This window comes from Synchiropus splendidus, chromosome 1, assembly GCF_027744825.2.
Source record: "Synchiropus splendidus isolate RoL2022-P1 chromosome 1, RoL_Sspl_1.0, whole genome shotgun sequence".
Lineage (NCBI taxonomy): Eukaryota > Metazoa > Chordata > Actinopteri > Syngnathiformes > Callionymidae > Synchiropus > Synchiropus splendidus.
In genome coordinates this window covers 11,423,646-11,438,946 of record NC_071334.1, presented here as the reverse complement: position 1 = coordinate 11,438,946, position 15,301 = coordinate 11,423,646, and the positions used below count along the sequence as shown (strand labels likewise).

Sequence of the window (15,301 nt, the reverse complement as noted above, 5' to 3'; positions counted from 1 at the left end):
AGTTTGCTGTGGCTAAATTAGTCAAAACAAATTGGGGATTACACAAACTGAGCTCGGCATTTGGCCCAGACACTCGAGCAAACTCATCTTTTCAATTCCAGCACGAGTGCATCATTATGACGTTCATGCAAAAGTCAGGCAACAAGCCTCGAATCTAAACATACGTGGACACGTTCACCAGCAGAACAGGTGGACTTGAAGTTTTTACCAAAATAAATACATCGTCGACAAGGCAAAAATGTGTTGTTTTCCCAGCCCGAGACAAAATAAATAAATAAATCTTCCCTGATTATTTTCACTATAATTAACTTTGGTGTCAGCAGACCTTTTAAAAGCAGAAAGACGGGTTTTAGTCAATGATAATAACGTGCTGTATTTACTCGGATATGCACCAGTAAGCAGCTTTTGTGACCCTCCTCCCACCCCTTTCCAAATGAGCAGCTGAATGGTTGCAAAGCGCACTCCGTCCTTCTATTAAGGAACTTACCATCAATAATGCACCGTGATCGTGAGGCCTTATGAAACAGGATGTTTAATTTTTAAGGCAGCAGCCAGCAATGCAAAACATAAAGATTTAAAATAGCAGGGCAGTCATTCATCTTTGTCGGCTTATGGGCAAATCCAAAAAAAATAATAATAATAATAATAAAAACATGAAATACTGAATAATGCCCAAAAGTATAAGTATAAAGTATAAAAGTATAAGTATAAAAATAATGAATTATTTTAATAAATTGTAGTCGCAATTGTAGCCATATATACATAGAATCAGATGTGAAAATGTGATTAGAAAAATCATTGGGAAAAAACAATAAAATGTATGTAAAAATATGAATATTGTTACAATCCCAGAAAATGGAGTTGTAGAATTTAATAATTGTATTAATAAACGTAGCTTGGCGAGTGCCATAATAAAGCAGGCAAAGTGTGTGTGTGTGTGTGTGTGTGTGTGTGTGTGTGTGTGTGGTTGAGCCTCACTTGTGGGGACCAATTCTTGACAAAAGACTATCCTTGTGAGGACCAGACCATTTGGCAAGACCGCACAAATACAAACCTTAATTTGATTTGAGGAAGAAGGAAGAAGGAAAATACAAACGTGTGGGTGTGTGTGTCTGTGTCTGTGTCTCTCGCATAGCTTTAGATGTGTCCAACTACTCGAAACACACTTACTTGTGAGGATATTTTGCTTACAGACAATTGGTGGGTTAACGTCTCAATTTGAGGATTAAAACATCAAAATTTGGTTTAGTCCAGGTAAAGGTCAGTTTTGGGAGGTTAGGTTGAGGGTGGGAGGCAGGAGAAAGCATTATGTCAATGAGTGACCTCCAGAAAATAGGAATGCAAACGCATGTTTGTGCATGTCTGTGTGTCCTCAGTTCTCCATATAAGACGAGTACATGAGTTATGTGAAGCAGTAAGAATGGATTATAAATAAATACACTCACTTTTGACATGAAACTCCACTTTTACAAACGTAGATATTTAAAACAAATATTTTCAATCACAATAAAAATGTTTTTTTGTGGTGCTGGCGAAAACCTTGATAGCTTTGTTGGAAAAAAGACAAACTATTTCCAATGTCCCTCTCTCTTCCGCCGGCATACCAAGCTTGAATGACCATTTAACCTGATAATTTGCGAGAATGAACGAGGCTAATAATATGTAACGAGACTAGTCCGGATTTATAATTACCACCACCTGACCACCTAACATTTAAATGGCAGCTTTCTGACACGTTTTCATCTGCTACACTTCATTCTCAGACAGGGGGGCGGGTCACACCACAATGATTGACAGGTCTCAGTCAGACGCCGCAGTGCCGTTTTGTTATGTTTAATGCCAAACCCCAGTGGAATGTACATAGAGAGTGGAAATAGAAACATACTTCCACTGTCTCCGACTGAGGTTTACAAAAATGAGCCCTGTAAAATGTATTTATCGACTTTAATAATGGCAGGCAAAATCACAAGAACAATTATATTGTGAAGAACAAGATTCATATTTTTCACCACTAGTGTTTCATCATCTGATCTTTTTTCTGAGTTTTTCATCCGACCTTATTCAGCTAGTCCCTACACTTGAAAATGGGTCATTAAATAACGTCTTAAATTCACTACTCATTCACTCAGGCGTCTTCAAAGGCTCAGAAAAAAATGCACGACCTGACATGGAGGAGAACTCTCTCCAACTGTTGCCATAACTAGTTTCAGCTCAACATCTACACTCAGACAGACAAAAAAAAAGGTTTCAGCTCAGTGTCTCCTCATTGGTATAGCTTTGCGTAAATGCAGCTCTAAAATCTTCCACAATTCCAGCCTACATGAGTCCTTCCAAGAAAAATCACTTGCCCTGCCACTTTACTGAAAGAATCATTTTTAGTTTTTTGGCGGTGGTTTAAGTGCACATGCTCCCCACCACATTTTTTTTTTTTTTTTTACTGAAGAAGAGGAGAGGGTTTTGGGGGACCCACTCTCTTCTTCATTAGCATAACATCAGGCCTGTGTGGGGGATTGTGATGCAAACAAGCTGAGATGAGCTTATTCCATCCCCCCACTCTAATAACTACTGCAGTCTAGTCGGCTCAAAGTACAGTGGATTCAACCAATTTAGGACAGAGTGAGATTTTGCTTTTTAAGCTGGTGTCAACAGATGTGCCTGATGTGAAATACACAGCAATATGAATGATCCATAATGATTTCCACACACTCCATCACTCCACCCCACCCTCTCACAGGCCCGGGAAAGATCCACCCCAGGTCTGGTTCTGATTAAAGTCCTCCCACCCGGACCCCAAAGAGGTCGTCTTGAAGATAGAGTTTTATTCTTTCCGTCGTCGGACATGATTGTTTGGTAAACAAACGTGACTCAAGTGATTTCAGTATCTGGAGTCCATATTCACATGCTCCTCCATTTAACAAGCATTAAAAAACAAAATGGATCGGTGCTTTATGTTCACTGTACAAGCCACCCTCGCTCGGACAGCCCAAGCTTTCCTTGACTTGTGTTTGATAAATGTGCATTTGGTGTTCTCTGATAACGAAAACAAGGGAAACAAACAGGTTCCATTTCAGGATTTTTTTGTTTTTCTTTTTTGTGTAGTCAAAGGGTCTAATGGCATGAGAGCGGGTGGCAGATGCACGGGACCGTAAAGAAGACAAAGATAAAACACATGAAAAATGATCATCCTGTCATAAGAAATGCTTTGCATAGCAAAAGGATAGGAATTCCTAAACAACCTGGTGGGTGTGGGGGGACCAATTTCTTGCTCTGCCAGATGATAACGCTCAGGTCGCACCTTTGAACCGGCGCTCAGGCTGCAGAGATTTGGATCGTTCTCTCTCTCTCTCTCTCTGCATAGGTAATCCACTGAAGTGTAATTGCTACAGCTGTAAGTTATACAAAATAACCACGGGTGAGTGAGACAAGCTATGAATATGAAGTAAGAACGATAACAAGATCCCACAGTGAGGAATGTGATACTTGCTGAAGCACCTTTGTGAGCTCCTTCTTTGGAGCACAGATTAATACACAAGCTTTTTTAGCAAGTTTTGTGTGGTAAAAGCTGCTTAAATAATAAAATGTGTTCCGCTTTAATGACAATTTATCACCAAAATCTAACTTTATATGTTGACAATTAGCTTTTTTTAAACCACATTTTATAATTTATTTTAATCATTTTAATATATATTTTTGCTCCTATGAAACAATAAATTCAGAAAACAATAGATGACGGTCGAAGGTACTTAGAAAGAAAAAAAACACTAAAACATCCATGATAAATTTTAAAAAAAGCGGACAGATAATTAAAAACATTAAAATTGTGATTATTTCATTGCAAACCTATAGTTTAGATATCAATATATCAACATATAGAGCAAATATTTAAATCCAGTGATGGAAAAAAATGCATTCAAGTAAAATACAAAACTACACATATGTCAACAAAGTCAAAATGTGGTGATGAAATAAAGACTCTCACTATGATGCATCATTAAAGCATAAGTACCATTTAAACATACAGCCCTCTTCTGTGGCTATTTTCTCGTCCCTGTGTGATTTATTCTCCAAAATATTCAGAACATCAATTAGCACTTTTGTTCGGGGCTATTACTGCATGCTCCAGTTGTACGAATCAAGTTAAGAAAGCCTCATTACCCTTTCTGTCCCGGCGAAAAATAAATTCTGAACTTCTTCCAAAGTTAAAATACCATCTATTAGCCAGTTTCTGGCACACTCTTTGTCACCGTGAGCTCTTTGACCACTGAATGTTTTTCAGGTGAAAGCAATAGTTCATTGCAGGCAGAAGAGTGGGTGTTGCGGGTTCCGCAGCGTTCGGTGTCTGGCCACAACATTTCAAGAAAATCCATCCACAGATCAGAAGTTCGTGCTCTTCATCGCAGGTGGAATTTTCCATGTTCTACATCTAATATGTGTTTGCCTGACTCTGCGCTTGGAGATGCTATCAGGCACGGCAGACTTTTGCAGCCTGGGTAAAGGTCTGACATTCTCATCGCAGCAGCTCTTCGCCAGCCCCTGAGCCTACTGGACCCAATTTCTGATGAAAATGGCTGCAGGAACCGCATCCTGTCAGTTCAGTCCAGACTCGTAATCAGCTCAGGATTTTTCAAATGACGGAAATGCCACTGGCTTTGGGTTTTTTTTTTTTCTGAAGCGACAAACGCTCCAGTTTCCAGCCTCTCGTTTGATTGTCCTCTTTCGCTGCTTTTTCGCCACTTCCATCAACTTCCATTGAACGCCACTCATCACACTGGTACAGCTGCTGAAACTGAAGCCAAAGAGAGGGAAGTGTCGCTGTGCATGACTGTAAGATAGAATGTGGGACCGACTACCTCAGAGTTCTTCAATTTTTTCAAATTAACAGAAGCAGTGTGAACAAACATAGATAGCTATGTCACGCACATGAGTTACTGAAGAAAATGAAACGATTAGTTAACTTGAACTGAGAAGAATACGTACTCAAAGTTCTTAATATTCATAGTTAGACATTCAAAAAAAATATCTTGTGTTGACAGGTTAAAAATGGGCTATTTCTAAATTGCATTGGAAAAAAGTCTCATCATCAGAAACATTGGTAAAAAGATAATTCACTGCCTCAAAATGGCGATTCTGCTAAGATTGATAAGATTGATAACTGTTCTGAGTTGTCAATCTGTTACTGACAGGAAAAAACGACAGTTGTAAGTCATAAAATTAATGTGCAAAATGTCATTATAGTTGATAAAACATCATAATTTTAAGTGTAAAAATTACTTGAAGAACTTTGTGGCTTTAACACCATGTGAGGCATTCAGGTGTAATTTTAGAACTTTCAAGATCTATTTGTGCTGTGGTTTTATTGGGTTATTTTAGGACTATAGTCAATCACGTAAAAAGTCTGTAAAACTACAATGTGTCAATATAAATTCATCCAAAAGAGACTGAATTTAGTCAGGGATATTTAGTTTAAACAAAAAATAAATAAAAAACGAATATAATGAAATTAAACAGATTTCCAAGTCTATTTGTGTTCGTTTTATTGTTTTAGCATTTGTGTAATCCTGGATAATGAAAGATTTTTTTTTTTTATTTTTTTTTTTATGAAATACATGCCAATACGTGCCAGCAATGCTGCATGATTATTATTATAGTTGGTCACGTTAATTAAATCAGTGAGTAAATGTGAGATTTACAGCAGAATTCACACAGCCTGCGCCTCCTCACACCTCATCAAAGCGGAGGAATGATGAATATTATGAATTATTAGAGGAGTGTATACGAATTTCCTGGTGCAAACGCCAAAAAGATCAAATTATACACTGAAGGTGTCAATGTGAAGCTTTCCAACTTGCATTACACATGCATGAAAAATGTGACAGCTCCATCAACACAAACACATTCATGGTGTAGCTGAACTTATCAGCAACATTTAAGATGTTTATTAGTCAACAGTGGCTAGCGGCAGAGGAGGAGGACGAAGAGGCAGCGGAGGAGGAGATGGATCCAGCGAGCGGCAGCCAGGCCAGACACAGCTGTACAAGCAAAGCTGTAAGCGCCGAGACGTTGGCCACCATCCCTCAATCTTCCCCCGTGTTAATTCAACACAGTCCATATTCACATCAACCTTTCAGCATTTCAGCTCAGTTTATGCAAATAAAGGAAAAAGATGGACGTGTTACATCAGATCTCCGAGAGACAGAACCATGGTGTGACGGTGATGACACACCATTCAGGTTCAAATCATTTTTTTGTTCTTGTCCCTACCGCCGCCGAACCGCAGCAAATGTGTGTAAAATTGATCTGGATTCCTGCAGCCTTAACAGGAGCGTGGCAAATGTAAACACATATTTATATTTCATAGGATTTAAATCTGGGAGCATTAAAAGGGTGATGTGTGTCCCTAACAGTTTCAGAACACACACCACCCTTACATAAACCAAACTGCTGGACACACAAATAACTTCACTTTATGTGGCAGTATCTGCAAAAGCAAAGAGATACTAATTTAAGAAAAGACCAAAAGATAGCACTTCAAAACATGACATCATTATGCAGAGTTCCATGCAGCTTGATCCACCATTTCCAAATTTTCCAACTTGTGTTTAAAATGTTCCTGTATATCCACTTAAGTGTTCCATGAAGGCTGCAAGAAACCGAAAATTTCTGCACCAATGAATCTTCCACACATGAAACGTTATACCGCATCAATGTCACAGCGCCTCCTATCGTAATGGAGGACACATCGCACAATGATTCCATTCACTACACTGTAGGTCTATTCAGACAGAGGCATAAGACAGACTCAGCCAATGCCACAGTCCGACAACTTGGTGCCTGCATGGCTGAGGAACGAATGTGACCAATCAGAACAGAGTGGGCGGGAGAGGACTTGACACAGTAGAATTGTGACAGGCGTTACGGAGCTACTATTTAAATTAGTGTGAAACACTTTTTTTCTCATTTTCAACACTTTTTTTTCACATTTTCAACACTTTTTTTCGGAAAGAAATATTTTTGTGGGTTTACATTTTTATTTTTTGTGTCCTATTTATTTATTTTAGCATGACCATGACTGAATATTTTACCTTTTTTGTCTATAATAGTATTGCTCCCTTCATTTCAAATCCTACAATTTAACTTGTGTTCCACATATATAAAGTACTTGATGAAAAAAAATTATCAGACCAAGTGGAGAGAAGCATCTGCAGCAATCAGTATTTGAGGTCAAGACTGACGCAGTATATAACTTTAAAACCACAAATTTGCTCGTAGCATTCAGAAGCTGGAAGGGAAACTGTCCTATGAAGATGACTGATATACAGCGCCACTTTAACTTGTTTTTGTAAGCGGATAAAACTGTCAAAATAGGACATCTGGTCGATCAATCCTGTCAACTAAAAGTATTTCATAACACTCAGAAACTAGAGGCAGCGATTTCACACCACAGCTTAAACAACTGCCATCCGGCCCTGAGGGCAAATAAATTGTATTTTAACATCTCTTTTTTGAAAGTGATTTTTTTTTTGGCCTGTGTTTTCAGATGTTCCCCAGCTCCGGTTGACCTGAGCTGAGACCCGTTGCCTCTGGCTTGTCACAAAGAGAAGAGTGATGCGGCTCTACGAGCAACAGAGAGGGAAGCTGTGTACGGGAGACAGCAGCAGGTGCAGCTGTGACAGTCGCCGTGTTGTTGCTCGCCCCACACTGTAGTCGAGATGAGGTTCACAGATGTAGCCACTCACTGCACCGCTTTATTGGCCGCCTGAAACAATGCATCTCTGTCAAGAACAGCTCCTCCTAAGGCCATTTCAGTGGAAGAGTGCTCCGTATGAAACAAGGCACAGAAAACGAAAAAAAAAAAAAAAAAGGTCAGCGCTGCTCTACAGAAACAGTCAAAGCCCCCCACAACTAGGCTGCCAAAAACAAAATAAACCTGAAGCAATCATACTTTAATAAGAATGTTTGAACTACTTTTAGGCTGCTGACTCACACACCAGCGAATAAACTGTGTGCACCCATTTTGAAAAACATTTTAGAAGCAAATGTGAGCGTCACAGATTGACGGCATCTTCACCAACATAATAATGAACCTATTTATTAACTTTTCATCATGTTCCACAGATGAATCATAATTGGCCATGAAGAGGGTACAGCATTTCCGTAAGGTTTTTTACACTCGAAAACACATTTTGATACGCCATCTCCCTCCCACACACATCTCATTACATCACCCAAATGTGCAACTACACACCGAAGATTCTGCCTCTCACTCGAGCAACTCCTTCTCCAACTTGACCTCAGAAGATTCCAACTGGGATGTGATCGTTTTCAGCCCGCTCCTTTCTTCTTTTCTGCGGTGGAGTTTGGTTGAATGTGAATAGAGATCCCTGATAATATGACTATTGTTTTCCTGTAAGGCACGGAGGCTCTGGTTGTTCAATTACTGGAAGGAACCTCAACGAGGGCGGTTAAATCATTAGCGCAGACATTATCTACATAGATGGTAGAGCCGGCGAGAGGGAGGGAAAGACACCGGGGCCAAACTTTTACACGGGCGCTGAAACAGTTGGAGGACCACACACTCATGACTCAGAAAATTAATGGACTCATGCCTATTGTTATCATCATAAAACCGACTTTCATTGCAGGTGATGATGTAAATCTACTACAATACGCAGTACATAGATAGAGAATCAGTATAAGCTAATTTATATTTTTGGCATACTAGTCATCCAACAGACAATTGTTAGTCTATTATTTTTTTTTTTTTTTTTTTTTTTTTTTTTGCTACTTACTGTGCCTGTGATATTTCTCCTCAACTCCCAGACCAGACGCTCGACTCCATCTGACTTGGCACTGACTTTACAGGAACAAAGCTTCCGCACACAGACTGGACTTTAAAAACGGAATATATCAAAGCTCCAAAATAAAAAAACTGTCCGACGAGTATATTGAGAGACTCATGCTGTGATCACATAAAGCTGTTGGCAACAGCAGTGATCTAACTCAATCACGAGAAAAATGTGGAGTGTGTGTTCATATATATTCTTCAATGGTTTCGCCCTGAGTCACTAAAGTTGGCTAAAGCCCCGCCCTCAGCTTTGTTTCTCCATAAGACCACCTCGATGTTTCAACAAACCAAAATAAGCAACAAGATGAAGGCATCATCAAGATTTTTTGTGACTGCAATAATCTGTTTTTTTAAAGGTACTTGAGTACTTAAACTATTTAAACTAAAAATACATCTGTTCACTGATGCAATTATTATGGGGAATAAATGCAAATGAGACTATTCTTCACACAAAGCTGTCCAATGTGGGACCATATGAGGAGGTAATATATCTCTGGTGTGTTTACACACCATTCCTAAATAACAGCCCTGTCTTGTTGGAAAAGGGGCTTTAAAGTGAGGATGTGCATCGCTCTCCTATAATCCAGCCGAGACGTTACTGCTTCCCCTGGCAGACGTCCGCAGATCCCCCCTTTTTCTCCCAACCAGGCCTCGCTCTCGGCAGAGTCGCAATAACTGCTGTTTGCTCAGAGCCTCTCGCCATCCTGGATCTCCTCTGTCACAGCGAATATTGAATATTTTCCCAAATAGTGTTGCAGCTGTGCACAGATAAGTAGTAGTGTGAGTGTGCGTACGAGTGTGTGTGCGTGTGTGTGTGTGTGTGTGCGCAATATTTAACACACACACACACACACACACACACACACACACACACAAGGGTCTCTATCTATATATCTATCTATAAATATATATATTGCAAATAATAATTTGTGTTTTTGTTAACATTTTTTTCCTTAGTTATATCTTGAATGTAATACTAAAAAAAGCAGATGAGATTGAATGAGACTTGAATAAAGTATCAGCACACATGGACAAAGAAATAAAGTATTCAAGAATAGATGCTAAATATGTAATGTGGAAAAAAACTTTATAAATAGTGTGCCTGAAACTTCCCCCTCCTCTGGTAAATGACTGTTGAGCCTTGTATCATTGCCAGTCATACCAAGTTAAAATCACAAGCATATCAAAGAGAGGAATATTGAGAAATATGAAGAGCATTCTCTGTGTGACCCCAGTCACACGGTTAATAGCACACACTTTATCAGAAAAATTTCCTCCACCATGTTGTAAAAAGCGATCTGCGATTACAAACCAGGTCAATACGTCACGCCCAATCATTTTACGACCAGAGGACAGGCTCTTTTATTACGACCCAGTTTTGCACTTTGCTCTGCCTTTCTTTTAAAAAAAAAAAGTCCTTTCAGAGACGCACAAAATGAGAGGGGCAGTGTAAAAGCAAGATGCCAGATAAGCTCAGAAAGGCTGCCACTTAGCCAGCGCATGCACAGCTATCTGGCTAATATCCATGTTGCTTCTTGTCAGCGGCGTTTGAATCGACCCTTACTTTCCACGGCCCATGCCCTCGCTGCGTAACGTTCGGCTTGGAAATCATTTAGGCAAGCAGAAAGTTTCACCTGCTATTTCAGGGGCACCGATTCCCTCCACCCCATGAGAGGCCTTTGGCAAGTGGAAACAAATGTTCGCAGAATGACAGGGAGGGGAACACACTGGCACACAGTGTTTTACTGATTGCCAATCGTAAAATAAAATCAGTCATGAAAGTGGAGTTTTTTGGCCGACCACAAGCCTGCACATTACTTCAAATTTGCTGAAGCCTCTTTTACAGCCTTGTTTATGCCTTTTAATGACAAGTAGTTTTCCTCCCAGCGTGGTTCCACGTAGGTGGTTTAGCGACAAGAAAAAAAAAAACATACAGATAACAGGAAGCCCACTACTTTAACACTGAATATGAAATGGGATGTAAATCTGCAGTCCTCTACTTTTGCTGGAGCGCCATCATTGGCCAGGTTTCATCTCCAGCTTTGGCAAACATCAGTTATATAAAATTGCAAGTTGAAATGGAGCTTTCTTTTTAGACAGAGCAACGTTCGCTCATGAATAACGAAGGAATGAGCTTGAAATTGGTGGTTTTCAGTGTGGATCGACGCAGTGAAGCTGGCAAAAACAATCCAGGCACAATGCCACCATAGAATCAAGCGTAGTGATTTGCCAATTATTGGGGAGGCAGAAACAACAAGATGAAATCAATGAGAGTGTGAAAGGAAATCAAACCCAGTGGGCACATTTTGCCACTTTCTTCCATGTTATAGGAAAGAAAATCAAGGATAATCCTGAAGCCACAGTGACGGTAATTTCACCATCTTGAAAAAGCGACGTAGCTGTGATCTGCTTAAAAAGGTGTGTAATATCTGCACGAGTCCCCAGTCGAAAAACCAGCGCACCACTGTGCACCAAGAGTACTTTGGGAAACAACAAGTCTCTCAGCTAAAATGAAGCAACAGCCCAAAATGTCACAAATTTTGATGAGTTCACGCGGACTGTCTCATTCACGCTGGACGTCTCCAGAGACTTGTGTGATAGCAAGAGTGGGTAATACACTCCCTGAAGCACGAGGAGAAGAAGAACATTGGGTCCGTATTGATCCACGCGATCTCTACCGCAGGTATCCAAGATAAACAAAGAGAAAAAGACGAGCAATCTGAAGTGGATGGAGAGGAACAGTGAACACACCTTCCAATGAAACAAGGGTGTAGCCTGAATCGCGGTATCTCCAGGCAGGATTACGCACACACTTAACTTCTTTGTATTCGTCATTTTCACTTATTTAAAGGTCTAATTGTGTTTGCAGCTGAAGGCTTCATAAATTGTTTCAAAGTCAATCCTCCGTTTTCGCCCTCATACCACATCTTTCAATAATTGTAAGGCGCAGTTCTTTTTCACAAAAGCGTCGACACAGTCTGCCACACAAACAAGTACATATGGGATTATGCCTTCTGGAAGTACTTACAAGAAAAAAAGGGCAATACACAAATCTTTCTGAGCTGGAGAACACACCAGTGGCACTGAATAGTGCTGGTATTGTTTAGTTCCTCTGACCACTTTAGATATGCTAATATGTTGCTCTCAAACAGCTGGATTTTGTGCCTGCAATAAATTCCTGGAATATAATGGCGATGTAGTCAAATAAAGCCAATGAGAAAAAGGATTCGCCTTCATTTTCACAGGACTTATTTGCCCGACATGATTGTGACTTTGATAGCAAGGAAATTCAATCCATCCTCAACACATTGCTTCTGTATCACCACCTGAATATGAATGGATCTGCTGCTGTGATTTGCATGAATATCTGACTGAAAAGTACCCAACGAATGTCACACTTGGAGCGTTTTCCACTACAATGGAAGTGCTACTGAGGATCGCACCTCTCTATTCTTAAACTCGTTCTCACAACTCAAAAACTAAGAGCATGTGAAGGCTACGGCTATATTTAAGTCGATCCATCACCGGGGCGCCACCTTCGCAGCGGCTTGCCGCGGTCACTTCCCCGGGCTGAGAGGCGCGCTCACTGGGGACGCGTGTGAGCCGTCGCCGCCGACTTCTCTTCCAGCACACGGTTGTCAAAGCTTGGCTTAAATAATACATGTGCAGTAAAACGATCTAATTTGTCTGCCGCTGCCGGAAAACAGAGCCATTTTTAAGCGCACGCCACGTTTTTGGCGATATTTAATGGTCCGTTTTTTAACATGACAAAGACACCATCTATTTCTGGTCTTCACCCAAACAGCCGAGCTCCACTTATAATGGATTAGACTTTGAATGGCTTCAAGAATCACACCCAAATCTTTTCTTAGGTCACAGCGTCTACATAAATCCCCATTCAAAAGAAACAAGGGCACCAGTGGATTTAAACCCCGCGATGACCGCGCTAAACCCCCAACTTTTACAAGCTTCATTAAAAGTGCAGTTTCACAAACAAACCCGAGTGAAGTTTTTTTTAGCTTTACTTGTGTATTCTTTTGTCGCTTTGTTGGCATCACTTCGTGTTACTTCAAAATAAACGTGGTTTATTTTCTCTTTTTTGTTTTCAGTAAAAAGTTGAGTCTTAAACTTGATCTTACCTTCGGTGAAACGCGACGACTCCACGCAGAATGAATGAAAAGTCAATGTTGGGAATTGTTTGCAACAAGGCGAAATAAAGCGTCAGACGGTGGAAGGACGAGCGGAGCGGGGAGAGTGAGTCCGTAGCTCTGAGGCATGCTCCCCTTCTCTGGGACTATCAGGCGGTCGGGTCCCCTCTCAGAGCCGACAATCCTCTTCTCCGGACGCACATTTCCATAACATTTCGCTTCAGCTGCCTACACTTCTCTCAGCATCCTGGGCTCCCCCCTAAAAAAATCCTCAACAACAAACGGGCAAGTGTGATGCGTTCGCTGTCTGGTGAGGAAGGGAGAAAAGTCCGCTTCAGTCTTCGGCGAAGCCGCTCTCTTTGGTGTTTCTCCGCCTCGGCGATAGAGAAGTTGAACCCGCTGGTGAGTCCAAACAGATCCTGGTCTCAGCGCTGTGGTGGTTGGAGGAACCAACTCGGAGCCTCCAGTCAACAGAGCCGGTGCAGCGGTGAGCAGGCGGCCGCGCGCAGGAGCCGTTTGAGCGCCCGCTAAAACCTGACATGGAGTCTCAGCATCGTGGCTGGAGCCTGGACTCGTACACTGCAGCAGCGGGAGCGGCGACGCACCAAGTTGTGATCAACACTGGGCTTTTCTGACGCACATCAATACATGGAAATGAGATTATCAAAATATTCTCCCTTCGTTTGGCCCCCCTTTTTTACTGCACTGCTGCCTTTCATGCACATGCTCTGTCACACAAGGCAGCCCACACTACCCAGCCAATGACAGAGGTCTTATTCTACTGTAATACTAGCAAGCTTCAAACGGATCATGGAAGTACAGAGACACCCCCCCACCAGCCCCATCTGGCCCCTCATGAGAACCCAGATGAAGGAGTCGCCGTCACTAACTCATCTGCCCTGAGTTGGTTTGCAATTTATTTATTTTTAAATACAAATATTTCCACAGTATGGCGGTGATATATCTAATAATAAAGTGTAACCCCAACCAGAGAAGACATTAGACCCTCATGTTCAGAGAAACATTTGCATCCATGTTAGTGTTTACAGGGGAGACTAAAGCAATCACTTTTCATTTGTTAAAGCTAAACAGTATTAACATGCTGTTTAATTCGACTTCATTTCTGCGGTTCAGAGCACCACTCTAGTTTTGGGGAAACTGATTACCTCACGACTCACTGAATTTCAACGCAACAGTACAAACCAAACTGCAATAAAGCTACTTCTTTATAGTCCTCATTTATCACAGGGCATCCAATTCTGTTTATTTTATAACTCCATTTGGTGCAGACGTCGTGTGAGTCAGCCATCTAAAAATATGAAGTGATCAGAGGTATGTCATATTTATATCTGGTGCAGTGTGCATTATGAATTCTGTTTGGTTCCGTGGCAGACGTGGAAATGCACCTGGCTTCAATAAGAGCTGTCTTTTTTTTTTTACCACTTTGGGGAAATGTGACATTGAGTCATGCTTGCCAGGTGAAGGTGAATGCAGGAGAGGGGCAGAGTTATGTTTTCATAAGCATAATTTTACATAATAATACAGCTATTTTTCTAACAGCCCCCCTTAAAAACAGAAAACAGATGTAATAAAAGGTCGCTTGGTGGCAGGCCGCCATATCTGGGAGTATGTTTATTTATAAGCAGCCTAAAAACATGTGCTGCCCTCATGGCATTTGATCCGCTTCCACATATTGACAACAGGGGGCATTACACTCGAGTGCTATATTCTGCAGAGTGATGTAAAAATGAAGGCAAGGTGTATATATGATGATCATATTTAGCTAACCAGAGCAACATACGGGTGTGACTGTCACTTCATTTGCGAGCGATTATGAATAGAATTTGAAAGGAATCACAAGTGCATTTCAATGTGGAGCGTGATCACCTGCTAAATGGTGCACCAGTAATGATGTCTTGCCACACCATAAAGCCTTCAAGGTTATGTCAACAAAGGTTACACGTTTGTGCTGCGAGATAGTGAAGATGTGACGGCAGCGTTTTAGACTCTCCTCAGATCACTTGAGTGCAGACGTATGAGACGGATCTCGGTCAGCCGCACCAAAAGCAAACACTTGTCGCCATCTCCCATGTGGCTCAAAGCCTGGTTCTTAACCTTCAATTGTTCGCCCCAACAATGCTTATTGGTTCTTTCCCAAAATATTTGCACATGATTGACGTCTTGGGCACACATGACCAGTCACAGGACCACCACTGACCCTGACAAATGCCGCTGATGACTAATGAGGATTTGGGCAGTTTTAAGCTTCAGAGCCAAATTAACAAAGAACATTCTAGACGTTATTAGT

General features: G+C 41.1%; 1 protein-coding gene across 28 annotated transcripts in view; it reads right to left on the bottom strand.

Moving 5' to 3' along the window:
- adgrl2a (adhesion G protein-coupled receptor L2a) overlaps positions 1–13,669 on the bottom strand; it is an 88,795-nt gene extending 75,126 nt beyond the window's left edge. For 14 of the 28 annotated variants that reach the window (XM_053854295.1, XM_053854297.1, XM_053854302.1 and 11 more), the window contains exon 1: positions 12,985–13,667. The gene's annotated coding sequence lies outside the window, so the exon portion shown is untranslated. Of the gene's footprint in view, positions 1–12,984 lie in introns of all 28 variants that reach the window. The other 14 variants (XM_053854320.1, XM_053854323.1, XM_053854316.1 and 11 more) reach the window with 3 other exon arrangements.
- Positions 13,670–15,301: the final 1,632 nt, after the last annotated feature.